Source organism: Pleurodeles waltl, chromosome 6, assembly GCF_031143425.1.
Source record: "Pleurodeles waltl isolate 20211129_DDA chromosome 6, aPleWal1.hap1.20221129, whole genome shotgun sequence".
Lineage (NCBI taxonomy): Eukaryota > Metazoa > Chordata > Amphibia > Caudata > Salamandridae > Pleurodeles > Pleurodeles waltl.
In genome coordinates this window covers 208,286,735-208,313,497 of record NC_090445.1, presented here as the reverse complement: position 1 = coordinate 208,313,497, position 26,763 = coordinate 208,286,735, and positions in this window count along the sequence as shown.

The window sequence follows — 26,763 nt, the reverse complement described above, 5'->3', positions numbered from 1 at the left end:
TATGGCACTTGCTGCACCTACTTAAGGTGAAAGACTTTTTGAAAAATGTCTCTATCTTTAAATCAAATGACTGCATTTACCATGATACATTGGGGCTATTTTTTGCTAGAGTGTGAGGCAGTGTGCTCCCTTTTTTGTGTGCCCCTAAAAAACTTTTCCTATCCTGTGTTGACCTATTCGAACCCACTGGCCCGCCCTGTCTCGTCCCTAAATGTGCCCACCTCCTTGCCCTGTCCACTCCTCCCACATCACAGCCCGCCCCTGTCCGCCCTTCCCATTCCCGTGCTACCTCCCCTGTGAGCAAGAGACCCCGTGCTGGCCCAGGTACATCTGCCGCACCCCAGTCATAGGCCGCTCCACCAGCTTCAAGGACCAGACCCAAGCCCACTCCACCTCCCAAACGTAAAGCCAAGCCCCCCATCCCAGTCGTAAGTCCACACCCCCACCGCCCCCTGCCCCTGTTCCCTGAGGTGCCTGGATGCCCCATTGTAGCCCCTTTAAGGTGGAATACCATTTGCACTTGTGGGAGTCAAGTTGGGGCCATATGGGCCCATCCGACTTTGAACTATGGACTGGCCATTGGCCTTCTGTTGGACTTCTGTTGCTCCTGGAGCTTAATAAAATGTTTGTGTGGCCAGTGTTGGTTTTGGCACACTCTGGATCCGTGGTTCATCATTTCTTTGTAAGGGGGTGTTGTGCACATGTGTGTACTTTGGGCAGTTGTCTTGGCCTTGCGTCGGGTAAGTACCTCTTGCTCTGGGGTGTATGGCTTGTGCTGTTGTGAGGGGTTGTGGGTGCTTTGCGGGGTGGGTAGAGTGGGTGGGTATGTAACTGTGCCCTTTCTTCCCTTGTTTAGTAGGTTGCGGTACTTACCATCGTCATCTTCGCCGGCGGTCTCGGTCGTGGAGGTATATGGCAAGGAGCAGGACTGGCATGATTGGCAACTCTCTCTCCATGTCTGCTTCGGCGTGTTGTGTGAGCCTCTGAAGGAGTGTTTCCGTATATTTGGTTTGTTTCTGCCTGGCTTTGCGTAGCGGTGGTTCCTGCCCCGGAACTGACAGCGATCTAGTGCTTCATTATTTGATGGGCGGGTAGGGCCTTTCCGTCGGCCTGTGGGCAGCCTCTGCCGTTGTTGTCGGCAATCCTCTGCTGGCGGAGAGTGGTTTTCAGGCTGTCTGTTTTTCAGGTGGTTCTTTATTTGTCAGCCCAGACTGCCTTACTGTTGGCGGGAGTTACCGCCATCACCGGCGGAGCGGTCTTTCCCGCCGTGTTCATAATGAGGGCCAAAATCCTTAAGTCCAAAGGTATATCCAGGAGACAAAGAGAGTGATTCTTCCACCTCGAAATCCAAGTGAAAAGTGACTAGGAGGTGGACAAAGCACTTGGAGGAGCCTGCTAGACAGGAACAGGGATTTGGAATCAGTGGGGCATTTCCTTCCTGATTGAAAAAAAAGGTCTCTCACACTAAAAAGTGCTTCAAAGGGTCCATTGGAGAAAAAATCCACTCAAAAACCTCTTTCTAACTAGATTTGGATGCACTGCGAGTAGAAAATCTACTGCAGGAGCGTTCGCACCTGCGACACTATTTTGGCCACCATCGCAGCCGGAAGCAGCACGATGAAACGTGAAGTCTTGTGCGCGCTCTCTAGTGGCCCGAGAGTGATGTGGCACTTTCGAGCCGGTGCCAAAAGCAAATCCAGCGTACACAAAAGAACTCCGCTGCGTGGCAGAAGGCAGAATTTGTGAACTCCACGCTATTCCGCATATCGCAAAGTGCCGAAATTCTTAAAACTCCGCCGGCGGAATGGAGTTCTGCGCCCAGACCTAATCCCCTAATGAGGTGTTTCATTACTTGAGCTAGAGTTGATTTATTTGGTATGTCCCAATCTGCTGGTCCTAATATTGTAACTTTAGGGATAGCAACTTGTTATAGGTGGAGTCTATCTGTCACCAGAGAGCATTGATGCAGGAACATTTCACTGTGGTGATTGGATCTCAGAGTTTATTTCTGGGTTGATTTTGTTTTGCAAATAGGTAACCACTGCTACTTAACACACCTGTTGTGAGGTACACCTACCAATTGAATCTATAGTTTTTTTTCACAACAAATTATATTGAGTTTTAATATTGACACATGGTCAGGAAGGCCCCCAAATGCAAAGAGGAGATTTGAATGCACACCTCCTTCACCAAGAACAAAAACATAATTACATGCACAGATGATTTTGCACTGCCGTCCCACTGACCCTTCATCACCAGAGTGCCCAATATACATTACACATTGCATACTTGCAGGTATGGACCATGTACTCTTGATATGTATTCCAATATCTCAGTGTCCAGCAGGGAGATTGGGGGAGGAACGGGTGCCAAAACTATGCCCTTGTAATCGGCCCAGGGCTGCCATATTTTGGGGTGTTTCTGGTGCAACCTCTAGCTTGGTATACAGCTACCTCAAGGCCCACACAGTAGTCTAGCCCCTTTCTTCCAAACCCCGAGTAGTGGAGGGGTGGTTGCTCTTCACATGTTGGTGATATTTATTTTCGCTAGTGTGAGTCCCAAGCATAACAGCTGTCGTTTCTACCTGTTTACCCCAATGCCCTCTGTGCTATGAAGGAGGATCAATTTGGGATCTAGCGGAATATCCTGGGAGAGGACCTCACTGAGACAAGTTGTAACACCCCAACAGAAATTCGCCAGTGCAGTGCAGCTCCACACCGTGTGGAAAAAGGTACATTCCTCATCCCTGAAGCTTAGGCACATTGGGGAGGCTATTGTGCCCATGCACCATAGATGGCGCCATGTAAAGTGTGCCCTGAAATATTTTAATTGTATCAAACGGAGGAGGGAAATTATAGAAGTTGCAGAAGGGGCCCCCAAAGCCTCTGTCTAATCGTTGTTGTAGTCCAGAGTGTCTCTATCTTCCACCCACGCCTGCGGTGGAGCTCTGCATGATCAGCGATTGATATACTTTTGTAATCTTGTGGGCACCCAGATCCCCTATCAAGAGTTTTCCTCCCAGAGGGCTAAATTCTGGCAGTTCTTGTAGGTCTCTGATATACTACAAGGTGTGACTGAATCATAAATATTGATAAAATTGGCTATGATGTAAATGATATTCAATTTGGCTCTCCTGAAATGATTTGAGAATCGTGCCATTCATGACATCACAGAGAATGGATATTCCTATACAGTCCAATTTCTGGAACCCATTCAAAAGGGCTACCTGGTTTAGGGGGTGCCATGCCATAAAGGTGTCCAGTGTGCCGAAGGGACTGTTTCCAGGTGTCTATGACAACTTAGGTTGCCGGGGGCAGCGACCCTGTCTTCTTGTTGCTGTACAGGTAGTCGAGCAGGGAAGAGTCACCCAATGCCTATTGCTGCAGCGCATATGCTGGGTTGCTTGGAGGGCCATACCACCAGTCATTGATCACTTGTAGGTGAGAGGTGGCTTAATAGGACAGCATGTCTGCGGCAGCAATTCCTCCACAGTACATGGACTGAAACCATGTATGGAGGGCGACACATGTCGCACCTGCCCCTCTTAAGAACCCGCATAGTATGACGTAGAGCTGTCTGAACCACAAAGCAGGGACAACGTAGGGATAGTTCTGGAGCTGATAAAGCAGCTGGGGCAGGGATTCCATTTTAAAGATTGCTGACCTGCTCAGTAGGGACAACAGCAGTGGGGACCAGTTATTTATTTCCTCTTTGAGATGTGTTAGTGCAGAAGATAAATTACTCGCCCACGCCAGAACTAGGTCTGGAGAAACATATATGCTTAATTATTTGAACCCCCCTAGTGGCCAGGGTCAATCCGGACACCCATTTCTGGGTCCCGGTGTCATCTCCAATTGGGAACACAACCAATTTTGCCATGTATATATATATATATATATATATATATATATATATATATATATATGTATATATATATATATAAGCCAGAAGTCTCCAAAGATATGCATAATCTGTAGAATGCAGGGCCCCAAGGTTGCGGGGTCTGTGAGAAAGAACAGGACGTCATCCACATAAAGGGCTATTCTGCTGCAAAGCGTTGTGGTCTACTCAAAGCCTCAGACCTGGGCATTGACCCTTACCCATGTAGCCAGCGGCTCTGTGTCTAGAGCGAACAGAAGTGGGGACAGCAGATATCCCTGTCATGTCCCCCGGCATATTGGAAAGGGATCAGAGACCGCTCCAGCAACTCGGACAGTGGCAGTCAGGTCTCTATATATAGCAGCCAATTGTACAATAAGAACCTTGGGCCCATGTTCAGGCGCTCTAAGAGGGAGAACAGGTACTGCCAACCGACTGAGTCAAAAGCTTTGGCCAAATTTGCTAATAGCACCACCGCTGGTGTCCCCAGCCGCTCTGCCAGGGCCATTGCAATGTCAGATATTGTGACGTGTGGCCTTGCGGGGCTTGCAAACTGCTTGATCTGGGTGGACCAAACAAGTATATATTTCATTAGTCTTTTAGCTAGGGTTGTGGCTAGGATTTTCACATCTAAATTTAGGAGTGAGATTGGGCGGTAAGAGGAGTGCTCCTCAGTAGTGAGACCCAGTTTAAGAAAGACCACGATCTCAACATGTCTCCAGTTTAGCGGTGGCACTGATTCCCCCAGCACAGACTGGATCACTCCCAGGAGGTGCTTCTTCAATGGAGCATAAATACTTTGAAAAATTCACTGGGGAACCCGTTTGGAGGTGGGGCCTTCCCGGCTCACATCTCTGCCAGGACTGGCGAGAGTTCATCCTCCGTTGTAGCCTCGTCTAGTATGGCTCGAGCATCATCAGTCAGGGACTGTGGGCTTAATGCCTTGATTAATTTTTGTAATTTGGCAGAGTCAGCACTCACTCTCTGGGTATATACCAACCTGTAGTGGGCCGCAATGCTCTGGGCCACATCACGGAGGTCTGAGAGTATCTCACCCTAGTCATTTCGGATCAGTGGCACTGGGGAAATGTCAGTGTAATATCCTGCTAGATTTGCGCTCTATTGATATATACGACTGTGGGTCGCCTGCCAGATCTGTACGGCGTTGTCTAGAAGCAGTTGATATCGCTGCTGGGCCAAGCCTAGTTGCTGTCGCACCTCATCACCATCTGTTCATCGACCACTTTCATCTGGTGTATGTGTCTGTGTCTCTAGCTCAATTAGACTGTTGTCTCTGTTTCTGAGTTCTCCGGCGCAAAAGCTGATGTCACCACCCCAAATCGTTGGTTTAAGGACTCCCGTTGTGTTTATGCAGAGGGCATTGCATCTGTATTTTAAAGGTTGCTACCCCAGAGCTATTTTGCTTCTATCATTTTCCCCTGGGAGCCACCGATCTGTGGATGACCAACGTGTTAAATCTACATTTTACCCCTGCACACATGATGAATCAAATGTAATTAATGTGTTAATCAAAGGATTTGCTCTTTGCAAAGCTCAAAAATATACTTACTATTGCAGTCTGTTCAGCTGAATCTCCTAGGGGCTTCACATGTATGTGTATTCTGTGTCTTCAAATATTCCTTTGGCCTCACAGGCAGTGGGATATCGCTGTTCTTTTGTCCACTGTAGGTTGTAGCAATCCATTTATATAGAACACACAGTAGTGTTACTATAGTATTACCTCAGCTCCACCTAGACAAAGGCGGTCATTCTGACCGCGGCGGGCGGCGGTCGCCGCCCGCCATGTGGTCACCGCCGAATGGCCGCTCCGCGGTCAGGAGACCGCGGATGCCATTCTGGCTTTCCCGCTGGGCCGGCGGGCGACCGCCAAAAGGCCGCCCGCCGGCCCAGCGGGAAAGCCCCTGCAACGAGGAAGCCGGCTCCGAATGGAGCCGGCAGAGTTGCAGGGGTGCGACGGGTGCAGTGGCACCCGTCGCGATTTTCACTGTCTGCAAAGCAGACAGTGAAAATCTGTATGGGGCCCCCAGGGGCCCCACGACACCCGTTCCCGCCATCCTGGTTCTGGCGGTGAAAACCGCCAGAAACAGGCTGGCGGGAAGGGGGTCGGAATCCCCATGGCGGCGCTGTTTGAGGATTCCCTGGGCCAGGGGAAAACCGGCGGGAAACCGCCGGTTCCCCTGTTCTGACCGCGGCTTTACCGCCGAGGTCAGAATAGCCCTGGAAGCACCGCCAGCCTGTTAGCGGTGCTTCCGCTGCCCTCCGCCCTGGCGGTCAGAGACCGCCAGGGTTGGAATGAGGGCCAAAAAGATCTCTGTGCTGTAGCTGAGTGGCTGTTGCGACAGCACCACTGAAGCCTTTTTAACCTCGACATAGAGCCAATGGCCTCCAGTATTTGCAATTCCAACATTTTGTTCCATAACTACATTGACAGCACTGTATCTGAAAACCTCTTCTCCTGAAGATGTAAAGCACATGACCAATGTCCTCAAAGAAAGTCAGACTTGGATGCTGGATCACCACCTCACACTCAACCCACAAAAAACTGAATTCCTTCTACTTTTTTCACAGTCAAGCACTGTTCCGATCCAAACTTGGCTCAATCACTTCTTTAATTGGAGCGACAATCCCTCAGTTGTGGAATCCGCAAATCGCTGGCCATCTATCTAGACAGGAACCGCAATCTCATAATGTAAATCAGTGCAGTGGCAAAAGGGCACAGTTCCTCTTTGAAATGAGGCCCTTCACCGCCGACTGAGATTTTCAACGTGTAATCCAATAGCTTGTCGACGCTTGTTTCCTTGCTTTGTTGCTAGTTGCATTGCAAACCTACATCCGTCCCCCCACCTATAGATATATATGTAAATACATGTGGATGCTACCATTAGATTGTGTACTCTCTTGATGTATTACTATGTCAAGCACCTGGGACAACCTCGGGTCACATCTGAGCTATACTGAATCCCTTAACAAATAAACAAATAAAAAATAAGGCACTGAAACTCTGCGGAGCGGTCACCGTGTTAAATAAGGCCACTCAGCAGAGATTTGATCTTCAAAAACAAACTTCCAAAGTGTGATTTTGGAATTGAGATAAAGAAACAAATAATGAAAAGTGTTGAGGAACATATACCGAGGAAAGCACGTTTTTCACGGCCTGAAAATTTTGCAGCGCTATCTAAATAATAGCACCTAACGGTCTATGCTGCCCTTAGTGGGAATAAAAATAGCGAACAAATAGGCGGATGACTCTGTAACAAAAAAAAAGTGTTCTGTCCAGTAGATCCCAATGCAGGTGTCTAAACCTAGATTATTTCTAACAACACATTTGCACGATTATCACTAATGTCACTTGGCAGAGTTTTTAAGAACCTACACAATCTTTTTTTAACAAAAAGGTATTTTAATATTCAAAAACGGTTATTATAGGAAGTAGTTGGGCTAAGTACTCATGAAAGCCTGTATTATGGTAATACAATAATGAACCGCCTCTACTAGAATTAAGTCCACGTGAGATACCTTACGAAAACAATACAATTGACCTGTGTTTTAGTGAAGGATTTGTACATAGAATACTCAGCTTGAATGTAGTCATTATTCTCGTTGTTCAGGGGGGAGGAGAGTTTCAAGTAAGCTACTGTTACTTCTGCTGTCCTTTCTAGAATGGCTGCTGCCCACTTCCTGTTCTTCATCAGAACCTCATTCTGTGAGGCCTCTTGTTTTGTTGAGCAGCTACGTCCTCTGGAATACCTGCTTTTGTCCTGAGCCTTATCTCTTCCCGCTGCCCTTTTTCCTTTCCAGATCTCTGCGAGGTATGGGCATTCTTATGTGGATTTGTTCTCCTATCTCCGCGTTCTTAAAGAGATTGACATTAATGCTCATCCGAGGAGTGATTTTGTTCTGGGGTCCTAATATCTTTCTGTATCTGTATCTCACTCAAGTTTTACCCTCCAAGATCCTCACCTATAGTGTAATACTGAAATTTCTTTTTACAGAGCCCACTCTAGGTTTTTGAATTATGTCCCTGATGGGAACTCATGGGATCTTTGAGTTTCTTGATTCTTTTATTCAGAAATTGTTACAGTTTCACATTTCGGTTTTAATTTGGGTTTCTCTGGCTTTGTTTCCAGTCTCCCTTTCCATAGCGAGATTTACCTGAAATTGGCAATTGCAGGGGTGGTGCATCCATTGGAGCGCCAGGGCGATGCCCCTTTGCATGTCAGCCGTCTCATATATATTTTTTGCAGTTAAAGTGAATGTCATTATCATTATGGTCCGGCCATGACTTCTGTCACTATATTCGGGGAGATCCCGTGGCAGGGTCCTCTCCAAGCATAATGATTGGCAATTCATTGCAGTGAAAGTTGAAACGAATTGCGCATGTCAGTTTGGCGGTTTCGTTTTTCCCGGCAAAACTGACACGCATACTTTAGCTCTTCTCAACCTAAGCTAATCAAGCGAGCTGAGGCAGCCTCCTGGTCCTGGTATGAGTGCCGTGTCTGCCTGCCTTATCCAATCCAGGTGCTGCTGTCATGCTGTTCACTAATACAAACAACATGAAAGCCGCATCAGGTGTGGTTTAGCTGGCTGGCGCCATTATTACACAACTCTGCTGAGTCCGCAATGTGATAGAAACTCAAAAGGCCCGCAATGCAGTTGGACACTTCAGTGCTTAAGCAACTGTCACGGTTGGACTCCAGTGTCTCAAATACATACTGTGACATGTGGAAGAGAGCAAAGGTGAAAATAAGGTAAACATGATTTAGAGCCCTTCAATTTCCTAACGCAGGTAAGAAAATATTTTCGACTGAGTAATAACTGTACATTAAAATCTGATCTTTGTACAGTGCTTTTATAATCTCAAACTACTGGGCGCTACGGAGCGCTACTAATGTACATCATTCCTGACCTATCCCTGTCCAGCTCTCACAATCCCTATGCTACACGAGTGCTGAAATACTACACAGCCCTCCCAATGTACCTCATTCTTTCACCATAGAACAGAAGAGCGAGTTTAGCTTTCCCAGTACTGCATCTGTACAAAGCGCTGCCTATGCACCTCTACCTCAACCAGCAACGCTTATGCTACCTGTATGAGAATATTTACATAAACATCTCCTAAAGTACCTCACTCCTGACCAGTAACACTCTTGAACCACTACTGAGATCTGATTCAAGCAATACTGATCAACTTTCATCCTATAGTATCCCTTGTGATTTATCTATCAAGATGCAAGCACAATTCTACAGATTAATCTTATTACGAACCAGCAGCATCAAATTACATTCAAATTTAAATATTTAATCACCGCCCTGTTTGTATATTGTCCCACTACTAAGGTTTGCAATAACCTCTACCAGTGCACCTCATTTTCCAAAGCAGAGTACATCCGTTTTCAATTGCCGAGTCCCAAATACAGTTCTCGCAGTGGCCCAGCCAGACCTGCAACATCCTAGATACACAGCTCTCCCACTGTGACTCGGTCCTTTCAAGCTGTGCTCTCAAACATTCAACTGTATGATGTTTATATTTAGTTGTATGGAGGCAAGAAGTGAGTGGGCCTACCTACTCAGCACCTCCGACCTGACTAGCCTCACTGCCAGCCAAGAGTATAGATGAGATTGGTGCACCAGGGTCTTGAGGCAAGAGGGGGCCACTGCACCTCGTCATTGCTGTCTTTTAGTTCTCAGCCAAGAATGCATTTTCCTTCCTTGTGACAGGGCTCATGGCACACTGGATACATCACTGATCATGCGGTCAGAACATCGTCCTTGGGCTTGGACTTTCAGTGAGGTGAGAATTTGAAAAGTTAACTCTTATTCTTAGAGGGTCATGCGGGGTAGAACAGTTAGTTCAGCTAGTGCTTGTAACTTTCAATAAATACATTGCAATACGCCTTTATATACAGATGGAAAACGCCAGTGGGTTCAAGAAATCTTATGGAATAAATCGTTATCTAAGTCTTAAACGTAATTTGCACATTTCAAGGTGGGTTACAGAAGCAACAGGGAGATGCACAAGATCACACAATCCGATATCTTGCTTAATTAATGGCGAGACTCTCTCACAGTTGCTCTCATGGGGCTCATTAAAGGATGGCAAACTCCTGGGCACTGTATGTGCTGACAGCGGCTGTGGTTTTATTTCCCCATGTAATTCAAGGAAATCGGAAGTCACCATCAAAGAAGATGGGGAAGCCACTAGGACAAGGGCACACAGAATGTCTGTGTTGTGGGTTTTTCACCACATTGAGGTATTGTGCATAGTGAAAGTTTCTTTCAAGTTATATGTACCATTTTAGATTGTTGTTTGTTTGTTCCCTTAGGCCCAGCCTAGGTCTGCGTGGATCTGTGGTGGAAGTTCTTTCTGTTTGCAGCCTCTGAATGGATTTATGGAGTTCCAGTGAGAGACAGATCCTTCTTAAATATGCACAACATTTGTCTGGCCTCTACATCAAGACTCAGATGGACATAACCCCCGCCCCCCCAAAGTCTCAAATGTCATTATCATATGAAAGCTCTTTATTGATGTCATAACTACACTTTCACAAGTGCTTTAATAACCTTCATTCTTTCTCAATATGCTTGAAAATGCACCATTGCCCACTCTTTTTTCAAAATTTTCTCAGGGGGAGAACCCCTGAAATTCCCCATTATGCTGCTTGGGCTCACTTTCTACCGGACACTCCTAGCGACCCTTTATGCCTCTCCACTTTCAAAGGTCACCAGCCACCACCTGACAATTACACTTTTATTTGCTGCTGTCAAATGGCAGAGTTTCCTTGATTTATAGCCAGCAGTGCCCCATCACGTTGTATATTGCCTACAACACTTTCTGCCTTCAATTTCATACAGAGGGCTGCAGTCAGAGCAGCCATGTGTACTTCCTGAATTTGTTTCAGACCTGCAGGTAACACTGCTATGGGGGAAATCCAAGACTATTAGTATAAAGGGTTGTGAATAAGTTTCCCATGATTGACACTGTTGGGGACTGGGTATCATTCCCATTGGAAAATGGAGGTTCATTATTATGTGTTCATCTTTAGGTGTTGAATGAGGGCACTCTGCTTCTAGCTGATACAGCTTTCTGGAAGTGCAGAAAATAATTTATTCTTGCTTCACTAGAAGATGTCCCATTATTGCATTGAAATTTTGCAGATTAATGGGAAGTGTTTGAGTGTGTGCAGGTTTTTGGGTTGTGTCTGTCACTTCAGGTATTTTTTAAACTGCCAGAAAATCCATGTCACCACAATCAACATTCCACTACTTTCACCTACAGTGAGTTGATCCCTAGCAGGGTGAGGTGTGTATGTCGCTAAAGCAGGTGATGGAGCGCTGGGCCATTCTCTCTGACAAATTTTCAGATTTCTATTATCCAATGGGCCTTTTTTGTTGACTCGAGTAGTGGAAGGAGTTAACCTTATTCACAACAATTTTCAAATAACATTGTAACACATTAGGCTACAGAATAACAGTTAGGACAAGTTATCAAAAATAAAGTTAAGGGGTTTTAGTGCAAGTTAACAGTCAGGTTCATGTAAATCAGTTTAAAAAACATGCTATAAAGATACAAAATCACAACTGGATAGCCTGAAGAAGTTCAGGCACATCAGCAGAAGGTCTGCAAGTAGCTCAGTTACAACAGTACAGAAAATTTACAATAAAATTAATTGTGGTGTTCAGAGAACAGTCTTTGATTCTCTCTCCTAAACATGAATAATGTCTAAGGTCATCTAGCCTAGGACCGAAACTAACTGTAGATTCTAAGTCTGGGGAAAATCAAAAAGTCAGGAAAATGCTAGCAAAATGGAAAAATGAGTCTCATGCATATTTTGAAAGCGTCAGTATTTTAGAAGCTCAATCAAGAGTCTTCTTAGAATTTGAAATTAAATGTTAGCCAAAGCCACACTTAGGAACAACGGGCAGAATGAGTGGGTAAAATTGAGAGCTGTAACACTCAAAGTCCAAAGGAGATCTGCCTAACAATCTGTGAGTGCTAATTAATAATTAACACAAATCCTTCTAAGCAACACCGCTTGTTCACTCCATCAGGGGCTTCACTGTCTTCTCCATTCTCATGTTCTAAGCTGCAACATCTATAATTTCTCTAAGAGCACTCCTGAGAACAATGTTGACCTTGGTTGGCTGCAACAATTTCTGATTAAGGACTGTCAGCTCACACTTGGTTTTTCGATGTTCTTTCATCAAGGTCTTTTTTCAAGCTCTCTATGGCTAAGACAGTGCAACTTCTATTCCCAAGGTAACATTTCATGTGAACATTCCTACATGGAGAAGACATGCAAGCAGAAATGTGAAACAGCATTTCATGTCGAAAGAAATTCAGGCCTAGTCAGGTTAAATTAACACACATAATGCAATGGAGCACATTTAAAATGTGTGTCATTACATAAATTCAATTGGAATCATATTACAGTTCAGATAAAAGCAGTGCAACCTTTGAATACACAAGTGTAAATACAACTGCGAACAACATTTAAATGCATTATGAAAACATTTGTGCACATGTTTACATAAATTCTCTCATTTCAAAAGTGTGATCACATTCACTCTTATCTCAAAATGTGCATATAATTGGGATTTTCTAGTGATTATGCACAATTTTCCATGATGTTGCCAATCCAATGCTAAAGCTGTGTCATCTGCTAGTTTATGTTCAAGTTCTTCTTTAGCCCAAATTGGTGCATTTGTGTGATTTGCAGATTTTGCCATTATATTTCTTCCCCTTTCTTCTATTGAATCTATACATTTCTTCTCTACATCTGACACTATACAGGTCAAGTTGTGTCTATGTGTATGTGCTATCTAATGGCATAGTAGGTTTAAAGAAATGTCCCACTATTTCTAGGGTTTTAGTATCAGGCTGTTGATTCAAGAGTTTCAACAAAGGATTTTCTGAGAAAATTAAATCATAATTTGAAAAGTTATATTGTAAAGATCTTTGTCCAAAGAATAGGCTCATTGACAAACTACATGACACACTATAAGTCAAGGTAATATGGTGATATGTTATTCCCTCTACAGTAGATGTAGGTAAATGCAAACATACACAGCAATCCCTACCATCCATAGTGTCAACATATTCATAAAGCAGTCTGGAATAAACATTCATTGAATAATCTTCTCTAAATATATCTACATGTACATCCTTCTCATTAAGTAAAGACAAGCTATCATCAGTAAGAGGTGGTGATTTAGGGGCAACTGTAGATCCAATTTCCTCTACACTAGATAATGTAGGTAAGCTCAGTCGTACACGCTAAGCAATTAATAATATAAGTGTTACTGCTAATACTCCTACAAATATGTATCTACGCCTACCACTATTGTTATTAGGTTTCATGATTTCTCTGAATTCAGACAGTTTAGGAAACAACAGCAGCAGCAAGAGGCTTCTTTTCTGGATTTCACTTGTGCAGTGGTAGTAAAACAATGTCCATGCTATGAAAGTCACTTTTTTATTTACAAGGTATTCGTGAGTCTTCCTTAATCCTACTCCCTGTTCTTCTAAATGATAACACTACATCGAATCTGCAGACTTGGACCTTGGTACTCTTCTTTATTCCCTACAAAATCCATCTAAAAGTCTCTAATAAATTAACAGTTCACATACACTAATAATCACACCCAGGTTAAAGTGTCTCAGTCTGTTTAATGGCAACACAATACTAAAGCTCAGTTCAACCATAAAGTTTAGTTCAAGGAGGCTCAATTGAATTCGAAATTCTCTCTCCCAGTCATTAGCAGCAAAATATGTCTTTTTGGCAGGGTACTCTTGCACTCTTTTGATCTCTGCTCTACTGGCCCTTCATCAATATTGCTACTAAGGTCAGATTCATCTGTTTCGTCTGGGATAGTGCGTGGAACTTGTACTTCAGGCAAACTGTCTTTTTTTGGCCACTGGTCTCCAGACACAGCTTACTTTACTGCAACACTAGGCCCTTCGCCAGGATCTGAGTTTTGAGCAGTCAACATTTCAGGATGAGACCCTCTTATTCTGACATCAACTGTTGACTCACTCAGACCCCCTTCAGGCTGAGCATATGCTGTTCCATACTCTTGTGGGTCCCCAAAAGCTTGATTAACCTTTCCCCTTTGTCTTACTGTAACCACTGGCACTTCAGGGAGAGTTGCTGTTGTCTCATCAAAAGGATAAGAGACTTTGCGAGTATGTGCTGCATGCACCCAGTTGGCGAGACCTCCGCACTTCACAGCTGTTGTAGTGACCAAGATAACCTGGTACGGTCCTCTCCACTGAGGCTCCAAACACATTTTGCGGACATGTTTTTTCACCATAACTCGCTGAGACTAAGGTCATGGCACTGCTCCTGTTGAGACTCAGCTGTAGCTCTCCAACCTGATGAAATACAGAATGCATCATGTCAGCCAATTCTTTGCAGTAATCAAGAGCTGTGGTATCTGTAATGTTCATGAGCGCATTTACAGACACATCTGGCAACTTCATGGCTCTGCCTATGATGATTTCAAGGGGTGACAATCCTGTCCTCCTATCAGGGATATTGCGAAAACTCATCATCATAAGGGGCAACGCATCAGGCCTTTTAAAAGTGGAAGCACACACTTTAGCCAATCTTGATTTCAGTTTCTCATTGACTTGTTCCACCAGACCTGAAGCCTCAAGTCAATAACTGCAATGTAGCCTCTGAACCACTTGCAATGCTGCACACAATAGTCTCAGGGCCTCAGTGCAAAAGTGGGTCCCTCGGTCTGACTCGAGAGAAGTCGGGAACCCATTCCTAAGAATAAGTTCTCGTAACAACAGCTTAGCTACTGTGAGACTGTCATTTCTTCTGGTCGGGTGAGCTTCAACCAACGCAAGAAGATGCATATTATCACTAGAGCAAATCTCAGCCCATTGCACAGAGTCATTTTGATGAAGTCCAACTGCATTCTGTTAAAGGGACCACCTGATCTCCCTATATGACTCTGTTTTACTGCAGCTTGTCTACATCCATCTGTCTACAGTCATATGCTGACATGTTACACACCTGGGACACAAATATTCTGCCATTAATCTGAATCTAGGATTAAACCATGTCTGCTGAAACAGTCACACCATAGCATCCCTTCCTACATATGCAGGTCCATGATAATGTCTTGCCATTGGAGGTAACAAACTATCTGGCAATACAGATCTGCCATCTGCTAAAACCCAAATATCATCCTCGTCTCTTTTGACACAACCAGCTCTAATCCAACGCTGCTGTTCTGCTTCTGACACTTCTTCCTGTAACCTCTTAACTTCCTCCCAGGTATCTGCTGTTGTTAACAAAAGGCTGTGATTGGTCTCATCTATTCCCTCATTTTAGTATTCACCATTAAATGTAGAAGCATTTGAGGTGCAATATTTGGCAATGCAACCTCAACAGTATAGCTGTTACCTACTGTTATATAATCATCGCCGTGGTATGAAGAGCACATGACAACCGCAATCTGAGCAGATAGATGAAATGCTTTCAAAACGTTATGCACACTCTCTCTGTTCCATCTTGGAGTGCCTGAAGAGGTCATAAAACCTTACTATTACCATAACTGTCCAAAGTTGTGTACAACACCAAAGCCATACTATCAGTGAAAATGGTCATTTTGAGCTAGTCTGAAACACACCATGCTCTAGTAAGAGCAATAAATTCAGCCACTTATGCAGAAAACCCTCCATAAAGCCAGGAGGGTTCGACCACACCTGAGACAGTACAAACTGCATAGGCAGCTCTCAAGTTTCCTTCATGGTCTCGTACACAGGAGTCATCAACAAACATTATGTGGTCTGATTCGGGTAGTGTCACATCTTGTATGTCATGCCTTGGCACACAGTTCAGACATCTAGACAGTCATGTTCAACTTCATTTTCAACATCATTATAATTCACAGGAACAGGTGGTAAATGTGCAGGATATAACATTGTGCATCTTTTAAGAGTAACATTTCTTGCAGCAAGTATAGTTTGCTCATACCGCATCAAACAACTGTTTGTGAGATATTGGGTTTTGGTGCGGGTCAATAATATCGCCACAGAGTGGCGTAGAAAAACATTCAAAGAATGACCCTTAACAATGCTTTCTCACTGTTCGATGCTGACACCTGTGGCAGCTACAGTTTTCAGACAGCCAGGCAATGCAGCAGCAACAGGATCAAGTGTAGCTGAAAAAAAGGCAAGGGGTCTGCAAGCATTCGTGTGCATCTGAGTTAGCACTGAGAGAGCATCCCTCCCGTTCACTGCAAAACAAAGTAAAACATTTGTTGTAATCAGGCATTCCCAGGGTAGGGGAAGGACACAGACCTTCTCTCAACTCTGAAAAGGCACACATGCAAATGTCATCCCAAGATACTGGATCTGATACATCTTTGTGTGTCAGCCTATGTAAAGTCTTGGCCACTACAGAAAGTTGAGAATCCACTGATGACAGTATCCCCCCTTTCCCAAGAACATCCTGACTTATTTCTGAGTTGTCGGCTGATTTATTTGCAGAATTGCTGAGTCTCTCCTGTGACACCTTCCTAGCTCATTTCTCAATGTGATGTCCAAGGTATATAACTTCTCTCTTACAGAACTGCAATTGTGTCTGTTCTCAGCTAAGTGGTTCAATAAGGCAATGGTATCATGTTTGCAAGCTTCCTGAATATTTGACGCAGGCAGTAGGTTGTCAATGTAGTGTACCAAGACTGAATGAAAGGGTAATTCCAGTGAATCCAGATTCCTTTTAAGGATCTGGTTGAAGATAGAGGGTCCCTCTATAGAGCCTTGTGGGACTCAGCACCATGCCAAAACATCACTGCCAAACCGAAATGCAAAGAGCAACTGGCTTTCCTCATGCAACAGTATGAAAAAGAAGGCTTTGCAATGATCAGTTACAGTGAATCATTCAAACTCACATGGCATCTGAAGCAATATCAAAGCTGGATTTGGAACAACGGGACAACAAGGAACTGTAATCGTATTAATCTTTCTCAAATCCTGTAAGATGTGGTACTTGCCACTGGGTTTCTACAAACCCATAATTGGTGAGTTTCATTGACTCCCCATAATGTCCTTTAGGATGCCTTTTTAAATTAAGTATTCAATCACAGGAGTGATCCCAGCAGTGGTTTCAGAAGTTAGATTATATTGTGGGATCCTCCGATATTCCACATTAGGTTTTACTGTTATGTGGATGGATTGAACACCTTTGATGAGACAACCTATGTCTTTTCCTGAATGTCCCACACTTCAGGTAGTACCGTGTTTCTCAGGTCTTGGGGCAAATTCTCGCTTGTCAACATGTGGTACAGTCTGATAGCTGAACTCTGACTAACAAGTTTGAAGGCAATGTTCTCATCATGATACTGAAAATCGATACCCTTTGAGGTACAGTAAATGGAACAGTTAAGTTTACACAAAAGGTCATGTCAAAGCAGATTCACATGACTCAAATCGCACACCAGAAATCAGTGACTCTCTTCAGAGAACCCTATTTTAACAGGTACAACTTCTGTAACAGGGCTATTCAATTATTTATTTTCAACTCCTACAACTTGGATTCTTTTTCCCAAGATGGGTAGGTCAGGGACCTCTGCTGTTCTCACAGTAGAGTGGGTAGCACCAGTATCAATCCAGAATGATATGGGGTAGCCATTCACTTCACCATCCACGAATGGACCAGTCTGGTCTACCTCTAAGGATGCACCAAGTACACATTCCTCCTCCCTTCTCAGGCACCATCTTTGTAACAGGTCTAAATTGCAGTCTTTGTCTGTTGGTATCATAGAGTACTGTCGAGAGGGGCTCTGATTAACAAAGGGATTTTTGTTTCCCTTGTGGACCTGAGTCAAATTAGATCTGGGAGCATTTGCTTTCTGTTGTGACATTGGGGCTTGTGGAACCTGCATCCCATGAGTTTGGGAAACATTAAAATTGTGTGCTCTCTGCCTCTGTACATGCTGTGACTGAACTGGATTATTACCCTGAGTCTGCAAAAATCCCTCATTCCGATCCTGTTTCTCACTTGCCACTTGTACTCTGATCTATTGGGACACCACAACCTATACTCTTTTGTTGAAGTCCATTACCATGTTGCATCATTGGAACGCCCTGTTGATACACTCCCTGCATGGAACCAACATTCCCTACAATGCCAATTCTGACTTTGTTGTGCAGCTTTAATTTTGGCCACTATTATCTTTTCCTTCAATCTCTTTTGCTCCATCATCTGTTCATCACTACAATATATTGTATACCTCAAAATGTCATCATTTGACTTACTCTGCCAACAAATCAAATGTGGCTCAATCATCATACTAATCTCAGGTTTCAATCCGTGGACAAATCTGAACACAAAATGTCCCGTTTCTTTGGTCTCAATCAACTCCGTTCCACTATATTGTTTGAAAGCCTGCAGCAGTCTTTCATAATAGGAATGTATTGACCCTTAGGATTCTTGGGTTGTTCTGTCAATTTTGAACCAATCAAAGTCTTTAGGAGACACTTTTCATTTCAAGAATGTAATCACCTGATGATATATTTTAATCACCACTGGTGATGGACTCTTCATCATTGAATGTCTTAAAGGTTCTTTTTCAGGCCACTCTACAGCACAGATCTCTCAGACCGACAATCTCAAACAAGGTATTCAATTTTGACAAACCTGTCAACCTGTCTGTACCATTCAACTGGTTTGTCTCCCAGTTTTGGGAAATCATTTCGCAATGACGCAAGATAACTCCTCATTCATGGCACATGAACATAGCCTCCACCAGAAACTTCCCTCATGGGAAACATTTGTATATCCTCCTCCTCTTCCTTCTCTACTCCAACTGGAGACACTTCTAATCGTACTTTCTTTGGTTCCTTCTTATTTACCTGTCCCATCTGTTCAGCTCACCCCATTTTCAAATGTAGCCAATTAATTCCCTGATCTGCACTTTCATTCCTGATGGTCTCATGTTAGAGAGATCTTGATCAGTGAAGCTTTAACGATAACGTTTCTGTAACGTTTTGGATTTATTTAAATCAACTTTGTATTTCTAGGCTAAGTTAGCTAATTCTTTTATAAGCCTGTCCTGCACGTCTTGTGATATCTTTGCATATGACCAAAAGCGAGAAATTGAGAAATGTCAAGGGTTCTAAGTATCATTTCATTTAATTCCAGTTTTAATTTAGCCACACCTATTGTCTTTTCTTTTTCTGGGGTTTGAACCATCTTTCCACTAGTCCCTGAACCTTCATTTAGAATGACTATACCTTTGATCTAATTCTTGGGCACGAAGACCTTGTTGCTCTGCTGGTATATTAATTATTATCTCTCCTCTAGAGGTATTCAGATTTACATTACACAGTGAAATCCAAATGGGCATGTCAGAATTTGGTGAACCTAAAGGTATTCCTCTCCTAGGGGTACTGCAATTAGCATTTGGTGGTACATTCGTCTTAGGCAAGGAAAAAGGTGGTGATCTTTGAGGAAACCTTTCATTTGGGGAAAATCCTGTCAATGTTGAATCCACACCTACAGTGTGTGGAACATTTCTTCATGTTGACACTGAAGATATTTTTCTCATTGTCGAGCTCACAGGATTGCTACCTTAGGTACCTATTTCAGTAGAAATGTCTAATGTATGTGTAATACTGCCTGCAACTCCAGGCTTATAGCAAGGAACTACAGGACCTATTGTGACGGAAACTATCAATGCATCTGGGTTTTTCAGGGCAGATACATTTTGAGGAAATGTCATTCCAGAACCCTCTCCTATTGAATTGGAGATCACTTCTACTGGTGTAGTAGGCACCTCAGAAGTTCCATAAAATTTTGCATTACATGCTTCTCTCATTTGGGCTCCATTATACAGGGGATGACTTAACAATAACTCATTTATGAAATCCTGATCCGAATCATTATCACTGTCTTCTCTTTTATTCTTTGGGACCTCTACCTCTACCTCTTCCTTCTTTTTCTTTCCCTTTTCATTAGTTTTTCCCTCTTCCTCACTGGTCAATTCAGGATATATGCCCTCATTACAACCCTGGCGGTAAATCCCGCTTTCCGCCATGCTGAAGATCGCCAACATACCGTTGCGACGGCAGAAATCCGCTACAGGTATTACGACCCACATCTCGGAATCCCCCACAATACTGACACCCACACAAGTCCGCCACACCAAAGATCAGTGATAAACTGGCGATACCAAAACTGACACCCTCACGCCAACAAGAATACGTCCACACTATCACGACCCACGAATCAACGCGACGGACTTTCAACCGCGGTAATCCATTGGCAGTACACACCGCTGTGCTCAAAATAAACACACACTTACAAAACACAACTACATTGGACAATTCGAAATACACACACCTGATACACATACACACACCACACCCACACACCCAATCCAATATAAAGCACACACACAGATTACCCACAAATCCTTACAACCAAAAATTTGGAAGAAGGTCAGAGAGAGAGATTGGCTAACACAACACCAGCATCCACAGACACACAACACCATCACATATACAACATCCACGCACCTCAAACAACACACACCAACACATCCCCCCACACATCACAACAGGCAGCACCTCACACATCACCCACACCACATCATGGCACCTCAAAGACACCCCAGGTTTTCAGAGGAAGAGCTCAGGGTCATGGTGGAGGAAATAATCCGGGTAGAGCCACAGCTATTCAGATCTCAGGTGCAGCAGACATCCATTGCAAGGAAGATGGAGCTATGGCGGAGAATCATCAACAGGATCAACGCAGTGGGACAGCATCCAAGAACACTGGATGACATCAGGAAGAGGTGGAACGACCTACGGGGGAAGGTGTGTTCCGTGGTATCCAGACACCAGATTGCTGTACAGAGGAATGGCGATGGACCCCCACCTCCTCCCCCACAACTAACAACATGGGAGGAGCAAGTCTTGGCGATCATGCATCCTGAGGGCCTCGCAGGAGTAGCAGGAGGACTGGACTCTGGTAAGACATATCTTTTTTTTTTTTTTTAATCTTTCTATTGAATTTTTCAATGAACAATTCTTACAGTGATTTAATAAACAGTGTTGATTATAATGCAGTTGTGGAGTTCCTTTACCACCTTCTTGCTTCTTATCATCTTGTGAAGCTAATTTTTTTAGGATTTACAGCTTGTATCATTGTTACATTTGGTTAAAGGAGCACTGTAAGAACGATGAAAAAGTTAAAAGGAGGAGAACAAAAAAAAAAAAAAAAAAAAACAGATAATGGGAAAGAGAAGGCAAAACGATATAAATAAGTTGAGGGGGTGGGGAAGATGCTGACGGGGGGAGATGATCTATTGGGGGACTTGACGACATCTTTTTGGGCATTTGTTAGAACGCCGGGGCCCGCGGGGGAGTTGGGGGTTCAGTATAGAAGTCACATGTATTTACTTTAGGGAAAGGCTGCGGGTACTGGGGGGAGGTTCTCAGTAGGAATGTCTTGTTACTTTTATTTGGTGTCTGCTTTGTACCGGTGATCTAGGGCGGGCGGGTGTCGTCTTTTTCGAGTAGCTGTTCTAGGAAGGTGTCCCATATCTCCGCATTTTTTACCACTATCCCTAAGTCCCTTAATGTTTTTAATACATGTATTTCTGCGTTGGTCCAGTGAATTAGATCTTTAGTCCATCTGTGTATATCTGGGGTGCCAGGGGACTTCCATTGTGTTGCAATGAGTCGTTTAAAGATGATAAACGCTAGGTCTGCGCATCTATGTTTTTGTTTGTCCTTGTTGCGCCTATGGCGTATGCCTAAGATGCAGGATTCGGGTGTGGGATTTAGCAGGAGACCCGACCACTTGGTTGTCTGTTGTGTGATGGTGTGCCATGTGCGAAGTAGTGGTGGGCAATTTCAGGTCATGTGGTAAAAATCTGCCTCCGTGGTTCCACATCGTGGACATTCGGAAGTTGCTTGTGGAAACATACGTTTTATGCGAAGTGGGGTTAAATATGTCTGGTGTAGATAATTAAGTTGAGTGTATCTGAAGCGGGCATTGCGGGAAATTTCCCGTGTGGTTGTGAGGGCCATGGTCCATTGTTGCTCTGTGAGGGGTGTGTGCAGGGCCTTGTCCCAGTATGATTTAGCTTGTGTTTTTATGGGATAAGCTTGTAGTCTGTGGTATATTCGGGAGATGCTTGATGGCGTGCCAATATCTGCAAGTAGTTCATGTAGTGCGGGTGCTATTGGTGGTTCTGAGTTACCTTGGCCCCATGTTTTTCGTATCAGTCCTTTGAGTGCCCCATATGTGATGAATTCACCTGGTCCTAGATTGTATGTTTCTGCCAGTTTTGTGTATGTTATATATTGCTCGTCTTCATATAGTTTGCCGATCTATTGTAAGCCTTTTGCAGTCCATGTCGCTAGGCTCAGTGTGTCATGTAGTTTATTTATCCCTGGTATGGCTAGTAGGGGAATCTTTGGTGAGTATAGTCGTACACGGGTTTCCTGTGATACATATCGGTTCCAGGTATGTTTGGCAACTGTCATTAGTGCGTTTTTATGATGCGGAAGGAGTGTGCCCCCCATAAGCCAGTCTAGTATCTTTGTGCGTCCTAGTTGCGTTCTCACTTTGTGTCCCTCTGGATTTGGGGGGTCTTGTAGCCAAGTCGTAATCCAATGCAATTGAGCTGCTGCATAATAAAGCTCGAGGTGAGGAACCCCCAGACCCCCCATTTCCACTGGGAGGTAAAGCTTAGCTACAGCCACCCTTCTGCGACCGTTCGCCCATATCAATTCAATCAACAGTTTGGTTAATTGTACGAAGAGTGTTTTTGGAAGTATTAGTGGTAGTGCTGTAAAGTAATAAAGTAATCGAGGAAGCACTATCATTTTGGCCAGAGCCACTCTCCCCATAGGCGAGAGGGGCAGTGAGCACCAAAAGGGTATAGAGCTTTTAATTGATCTAATGGCTCTATCTAGGTTATCTTCCTTTAAATCTGTGGCGCTATGATAGATATGGACTCCTAAGTATTTAAAAGTTGTGTGTTCCCACTTTAAGTCATTGTCGATTGACGCTTCGACATGTGATTCTGGGGATGGACACATGGGGAATATGCATGATTTGGCCCAGTTGACACGCAGGCCAGATAAGTCTCCAAAAGTATTAATTAATTGCAATATATGTGGAAGGGATTCGGTGTGGTTGTGTAGGTATATTAGTGCATCGTCTGCATATAATGAAATTATGTGGAATTCTTCGCCGTCTGGGATACCCCATTCTGCTGCTTCCTTGCGTAGTCTTGCAGCAAGTGGCTCTATTGCAAGTGCAAACAAAAGTGGTGATAATGGACAGCCTTGTCGTGTTCCTCTACCTATATCGAATTTCTCTGAAATGATTGCGCCGGTTTTAATCCGTGCTTTGGGATTAGTGTATATTATGGATATCCAGCTTATAAAGCCTGCGCCAAATCCCATTTTTTGTAGTGTTGTCATCAAGAAAGGCCAGCCCAGAGTGTCAAAGGCTTTTTCTACATCTAGTGACACCGCCACCCTAGAATGAACTAGTCTCGGAGTCATGGACATGATGCGTAGTAATATTAATAGAGGTATTGCGCCCTGGTATAAAGCCAGATTGGTCTGGGTGTATCAGGGTAGTCATTAGTGGTAGGAGGCGATTGGCTAGGATTTTGCCTAGTATTTTATAATCTGAATTTAATAGGGATAGGGGTCTATATGAGCAGACGTTTAAAGGGTCTCATCCTTTTTTATGTAGGACTACAATTGTCGCCTCCCTTTGTGTTTCTGTGAGTTGTCCTTTTTCGTATGCTTCTTGTAGCATTGTTTGGAATGAGGTCATTATCTGTGGTGTGAAAGTTTGGTAGTATTCGATGGGGAGTCCATCCGTACCTGGAGTCTTATTGTGTGTCAACTGTTTTAATGCCTGTAGTATCGCTTCTCTTTCGATTGGTTTATCAAGGTTAATAATTTATTCTGCGTGTAATCTCTTCAATTGGGCTTGCTGAAAGAACTTTGCCAGTTGTAGCGGGTGTGGGGGGGGTTCCGTTGCGTACAGTATACTATAGTATTGTTTGAATGTCTCATTAATCTCTTGCTGTGTGTTTACCATCGTGCCTGTATCTTGGCGTATAGCGTTTATGGATGTGACTTTCTGTGTCCCTTTTGCTAGCCACGCTAGTAGCCTGCTAGATCGGTCGCCTTCGGCGTGTAGTCGTGCTGTATAGTGCCGATAGTCAAATTTGCGCAAGCGAGTCTCGGTTGTGTTCCATTGGTTTTTGAGGTTAGTTAATTCGTTGTTATTGCCTCTGCCCAGGGCCAATTTGCATTCCATGTTGCGGATTTTCCCTTCAATATCATGTAGCTCTGCACTTAGTTCTCGGCGGACCCTGCCTGCCGTTGCTATGCCAATTCCTCTTATAACTACTTTGTGTCCATCCCATTCTGTAGCTCGTGATGTTGTTGTCTTTGTGTTGATTGCAAAGTAGGTTTCTATTTCTTCTGCTATTTTGGCTCGGAAAGGGGGGTCGCGCAGTAGGGTGGGTTGCAGGCGCCATGTTGGAATACATGTTGGCTGTCTGCCCCATTTTAATGTTACCAGTAATGGGCAGTGATCTGATAGGGTTTTGGCCAGGTATGTTGCATTATGTATCATGTGTGCTAACCTGTTAGTGCATAGTAATAAGTCTATTCTCGTGTGGAGTTGATGTACTGGTGAGTAAAAAGAGTATTCTCTATCTATGGGGTGTAATCGTCTCCATATATCTTGTAATTCTCTTTCTTGTAGCCACGGTCGAGGATGGGGGCCGGGGGGTCTGCTCGGGCACGATAATCCCAAGGCCTATTTGTTACTCAGGACCCGTGCTTTGGGCTCTGGCTCCGGCTAATCTGTGTAAACACGTGCTTCTGCCATATTCAGGGCAGATTTTTCAGAGGGCTTGCAGGGATTGTGGTTGGGCCCCAGTGATCCCCCAGTCATTCTTGACACTAGAAGAATCTGTTTTGGTTCTTCCCAAGAGGCTGGAGGTAATCAATCCTTTTGTTTACGCATTGATAAATGCGCGGTCACTGGTAAAACATAAGACCGAAATTGTGGAAATGATTATCTTAAATAAAGTGGACTGCCTTTTTATAACTGAATCATGGGCCAAGGCAGATTCTAATCCGGATTTCATCGAAGCCTCTCCTAGTGGTTATTCCTTTTTCAGACTGGATAGGCCAGCAGGCATGGGAGGAGGGCTGGCCATTATTTGCAGGTTTACTCTGTCCTGCCAGTGGGAACCAGCCAATTCTCCTCATAAGTCATGTGAGGGTTTGTATTTTAAAATTCGCCAGAATAATGACATTCTGACTGAGGGCCTTTTGATATGTAGACCTCCAGGCTCTGCTGCTTTGTTTTTGCTAGATTGGCCCTTTCTTATTGAACAAGTGATTGCGGCATCTAATTGTATTATTCTGGGGGATTTTAATTTACACTTTGATAATGTTCATCTTCCCCATGTCAGAGAGCTGGTGAATCTTATGGCCTCGTTTGATTGGATTCTTTCAGTCGCCTTGGCAACACATCAGGCAGGGCATTTCCTTGATGGGATTTTTGCTCGCCCAGAGGATTTGGTGACTGTGTCCAACATTCCCTTGGCTTGGACGGATCACCACCTTCTCCTGTTTAAAAGTACGATGGGGTCCCCTAACCAACAGATAAAATCAGGTAATAAATCATTGCGATTATGGAATAAAATTACAGAGACTCAGCTGGGCCCGACAGTAAAGGAAGGCTGGGAGGCTGCAGGGAATCCTCATTTGCCTGCTCTGGAAGTTTTTAATTCAGGTTTAGCCCTTGCCATGGATAAATTAGCCCCGGCGATATTAAAGCCGGAGAGTAGACCTAAGAAAACTAGTTGGCCCTGGTTCAAAAGCAATTTGAAGGTGCTCCAGAGGAAGTACCGTCAACAAGAAAGACGATGGAAGAATTGTTTTAAAACTGTACAAGGCAGCCTGTTTTGAGGCTAAATCAGCTTTTTTTTCTACTAAGATTAAGAATGCACCTAATGCGCCTAAAGAGCTATTTAAGGTAGTTCGCTCGCTTATCACGCCTCCTGTTCCCCCCACCACCTCTCCGAACTCTCAGGCAACTTGCAATCAAATTGCAGAGTTTTTTTTAAACTAAAATTCGGCAAATACATGTAGATTTCCCCTTGATGGATCCTTGGATAACCCCCCTGGATTCGCCAAATCAGGATACCCCTATGCTTACATGCTTCCCCCCATTGCTGCCAGACAGGATTAAAGAATTCCTTATGGGGATTAAATCGGGTTCACCTATGGATACCTGTCCACCCAGCATTTTGCTGATGATTCCTGATTTGGTGGCTCCGAAATTAGCCACCATTTTTATGGATGTGCTATCCTCATGGGTCTACCCTTCCTTATGGAAGCAGGCCACCGTTATTCCCCTCAAAAAGAAGGTCGATCAAACTGCCTTTGATTTAAGCAATCTGCGACCTATTTTCTTGCTACTGACATTGGCTAAGATATTTGAAAAAAACATTAATTATGAACTTTCCATGTTTCTTAACCAGGCTGGAGGCTTTGATCAGTCTCAACATGGTTTCAGAAGGGCTCATAGCACGGAATCAGCGTTACTAACGACATCTAATTCCATCCGGAAACTTCTGGATGAGGGGCATAGCGCGGTTCTTGTGCTATTAGATCTTTCTGCGGCATTCGATACCATTTCGCCTGCTATCTTGATCTCTCGCCTTCATAAGGCTGGAATAAGACATGCAGCGCTTAAAATCCTGGAGTCCTTTTTAAGTGACAGATCTAACATTGTAAGCTGGGAGGGTTTTAAAGCACTGGCTTTTCATCTGCCATGTGGGATA